This window comes from Rhinopithecus roxellana, chromosome 2 (assembly GCF_007565055.1).
Source record: "Rhinopithecus roxellana isolate Shanxi Qingling chromosome 2, ASM756505v1, whole genome shotgun sequence".
Classification (NCBI taxonomy): domain Eukaryota; kingdom Metazoa; phylum Chordata; class Mammalia; order Primates; family Cercopithecidae; genus Rhinopithecus; species Rhinopithecus roxellana.
Window position 1 is genome coordinate 139,164,791 of NC_044550.1, and position 4,248 is coordinate 139,169,038.

The window sequence follows — 4,248 nt, forward strand, 5'->3', positions numbered from 1 at the left end:
GGGGTTTCAACATGTTGGCCAGGATGGTCTCCATCTCTTGACCTCATGATCCACCCACCTTGGCCTCCCAAAGTGCTGGGTTTACAGGTGTGAGCCACCACACCTGGCAAATTCACTAAATTTAAATGTGTTCTGTGGTAGCAGGTATTGTTCTTTTGTTTTCATATATAGTACTCCCTTAAGGATCTCTTTCTAGGCACATCTGGTGGTAACAAATTCTTTTAATGTTTACCTGTCTGAAAAGGATTTTATTTTTCTTCTGCTTATGAAGATTAGTCTGGCTGGATATGAAATTCTTAATTGGAATTTCTTTTCATTAAGGATGCCAAATTAGGTCCCCAATCTCTTCTGGCTTATTAGGTTTCTGCTGAAAGGTCTGCTATTAGCCTGGTGGTCTTCCTTTTGTAGATAACCAGTTCCTTCTCTCTAGCTACCTTTAGGATATTGTCTTTTGTGTTGACCTTGGAGAATCTGATAACTATATGTCCTGAAGATGGTCTTCTTACATATTTTTTCACAGGGGTTCTCTGAGTTTCCTGAATTTGCATGTCTATCTGTCCAGCAAGATTAGGGAAACTTTTGTGAACAATATCCTCAAATATGTTTTCCAAGTTGCTTGCTTTCTCTCTTATATCTTCAGGAATTCTAAAGGGTGGTAGATTTAGTCTTTTGACACAATCCCATATTTCTTGGAGGTTTGCCCATTTTTAATTTTTTTTCTCCTTTTTTGTCTTTCTGTATGATTTGAAGAGGCAGTCTTCATGCTCTGAAATTCTTCTGTTTGTTCAATTCTGTTATCAATGCTTCCAATGGCATTATGAAATTCCTATAGTAAATTTTTCATCTTTAGAAGTTCAGTTTGGTACTTTCTTTAAATGGCTATTATGTCTTTCAACTTTTGGATCACTATACTGCTTTCCTTGGATTGGGTTTCAACCTTCTCTTGTATCTGATTGAACTTCCTTGCCATCCAGATTCTGAATTCTATGTCTTTCATTTCAGCCACTTCCATCTGGTTAGGATCTATTGCTGGGGAACCATTACAGTTATTTTGAGGTAAGAAGACACTCTGACTTTTGAGGTAAGAAGACACTCTGGCTTTTAGAATTGCTAGATACTTCTAGTTTTTCTCCTCTGTGTAGTCTGATGTTCCTTTTATCTTTGAACTTTCTGTCTTCTGGATGGAGCTTTTTGCTTTTATTTTCTTCGATACCCTTGAGGGTTTGATTGTGGCATAAGTTGAGTTTAGTCAGTTGGCATTTTTTCTGGATGCTTTCAGGGGCCAAGGCTCAACTCATCAGTCCTGGGTTATGTGCTCTATCGTAGAGTGCTGGGATGAGGCCCCCAGCTTTGTTCTCTTGTCCCTTGAGGTCAAGCACCTGCTGTACTGGAGAGGCCAAGGTATTGTCAGTATACTAGTAACAACACTCTGACAGGGACTGCCAGCAAAAGCACTGCAGTGGGCAGGCTGGGGGTCCATAACAGTTTGTATACCAATGGGGTAGTGGGTGTTTGCAGGCACACTCGCAGGGTGGTAGGGATTTACACACACATGCATGGTGTTGTGGGGGGGGGCGTGGAGAAAGGCTGCAGGCAGTTGAAGGCTGTGGCCAGATGCTGGTTGGATGAGGTTTGATACGGTTTGGTTGTGTCCCCACCCACATCTTATTTTGAATTCCAACATATTTTTGGCATGGCTGTTATTTACCCAATGCCTGTACCCCCATTGTATCTAGAGTGTAAGTAATTTGCTTTTGATTTTACAGGCTCATAGGTGGAAGGGACTTGCCTTGTCTCAGATGAGATGTTGGACTGTGGACTTTTGAGTTAATACTAAAATTAGTTAAGACTGGGGGATTGTTGGGAAGGCATGATGGGTTCAGAAATGTGACGACATGAGATTTGGGAGGGGCCAGGGGTGAAATAATATGGTTTGGCCATGTCCCCACCCAAATCTCATCTTGAATCCCCACATGTTGTGGGAGCGACCCCGTGGGATGTAACTGAATCACGGGGGTAGGTCTTTCCCATGCTGTTCCTTATAGTAAATAAGTCTCACAAGATCTGTCAGTGTAATAAGGGGGAGTTTACCTACCCAATCTCTCTCTGCCTAATACCATCCATTTAAGTCTTGACTTTCTTCTCATTGCCTTCCACCATGATTGTGAGGCTTCCCCAGCAACGTGGAACTGTAAGTCTATTAAACCCGTTTTCCTTTATAAATTACCGAGGCTCCAGTATGTCTTTATCAACAGTGTGAAAACAAACTAATACAAGTTTCATCTGAAAAAAGCACCCAATGTGGAGACAGGGTCTACTAGAGAAAGAGATATAGTGGTGGCTGCTGGCAAGCATTGTAGTAGGACAGCTGAGACTGCCTTGCAAGAGGGTGCAACTAGGCAGAAACCCTGACAGTAGACAGTGGGGTGTTCAGATCAGACTAGCCCATTTCCTGAAGCCTCCTCAGCAATGCGCAACTAAGAGTCAATTAAATCTCTTTCCTTTATAAATTAGTCTCAGGTATTTTATTTTATTTTATTTTATTTATTTATTTATTTTTTTTTTTTTTTTTTTGAACTCTGAACTTTTTATTGGCCTCCTGCTCCCCAAAGGGTACCCTGCTTTTGCTGGCTTAATGCCTCAGAACTTTGGTGTCGTTGGTCTCAGACACCACTTTGCCATCCACTATCTGGCGGGTGGTGGTCTTTTGGATGGTTTGCATGGAGTTGCTGCTGTCCAAGGCATCACCAAGATTGAATTCCTTGCCATCTTCCAGCAGGCGGCGGTAGGTGGCAATCTCAGCTTCCAGCTTGACCTTGATGTTCAGCAGGGCCTCATACTCCTGGGCCTGTCGCTGTCCCTCTGCCCGGGTCTGTGCCAGCTCTGACTCCAGGTGCAGCAGGATCCCATTGAGCTGCTCCATCTGTAGGGCATAGCGGGCCTCCACCTCCCTCAGGCTGTTCTCCAAGCTGGCCTTCAGATTTCTCATGGAGTCCAGGTCGATCTCCAAGGACTGGACTGTACGTCTCAGCTCTGTGAGCGTCGTCTCAGCAGCTCCAACCTCGGCGGACTGTGTGGTGACCACTGTGGTGCTCTCCTCAATCTGCTGAGACCAGTACTTGTCTAACTCCTCTCGGTTCTTCCGAGCCAGCTCGTCATATTGGGCCTGGATGTCTGCCATGATCTTGGCGAGGTCCTGAGATTTGGGGGCATCTTCCTCCACGGTCAACCCAGAGCTGGCAATCTGGGCTTGTAGGCCTTTTACTTCCTCTTCGTGGTTCTTCTTCATGAAGAGCAGCTCCTCCTTGAGAGCCTCGATCTCTGTCTCCAGCTGCAGTCGAGTGACATTGGTGTCATCAATGACCTTGCGGAGCCCATGGATGTCATTCTCCACAGACTGGCGCATGGCCAGCTCTGTCTCATACTTGACTCTAAAGTCATCAGAGCAAGACGGGCATTGTCAATCTGCAGAACAATGCGGGCATTGACCACAGTATTTGCGAAGATCTGAGCCCTCAGGTCCTCGATGATCTTGAAGTAATGGCTCCAGTCTCTGACCTGGGGTCCCTTCTTCTCCAAGTGCTCCAGGATTTTGCTCTCCAGCCCCCGGTTCTCGGTCTCCAGGCTCCTCACTCTGTCCAGGTAAGAGGCCAGGCGGTCGTTCAGGCTTTGCATGGTCTCCTTCTCGTTCTGGATGCCTCCCATTCCTGCCAGACCCCCAGCCATCCCTGAGGCCAGGCCCCCGGACCCCATGCCGCCCCAGAAGCTGGTGGAGCGGGACACGGAGATCCGGGAACCAGAGCCCCCGGCGCCTGCATAGACACTGGCCGCGCTACTGACCGGCCGGGCGCCGTAGCTGGGTGCCTGGACAGAGCCCAGGGACCGGTAGTTGGTAGAGAAGGTGGAGCAAGTGGTGAAGCTCATGCTGTATGGGAGGAAGGCGAGACGACAGGACTCAGGCTTTGCTGACCCAGGTATTTTATTAATAGCAGCATGAGAATGGACAAATACAGGAGGGCAATTTATAGTGTTGCAGATCTAAAATCTATAACCTACATTTGTACTTTAGGAAACTGGAGAAAGGACAGCAATACGAGCCTAAAGTAAGAAGAAGAAAAGAAATAATAAAATATAGCACAGAAACCAATGAAATGTAAAACACAAAAACAAACTGATGAAACAACAGTACACTTTTTGAAATGATCAACAAAATTAAAAGCATTATAGTAAAGCTAACCAAGAAAAAAT

At 45.7% G+C, this 4,248-nt stretch overlaps 1 pseudogene across 1 annotated transcript; it reads right to left on the minus strand.

Moving 5' to 3' along the window:
• Window positions 1–2,564: 2,564 nt before the first annotated feature.
• On the minus strand, window positions 2,565–3,924 carry LOC104664356 (annotated as a pseudogene). Its single transcript, XR_748259.2, has one exon. The product of XR_748259.2 is annotated as a keratin, type I cytoskeletal 18 pseudogene (transcript).
• Between the last annotated feature and the right edge of the window lie 324 nt (window positions 3,925–4,248).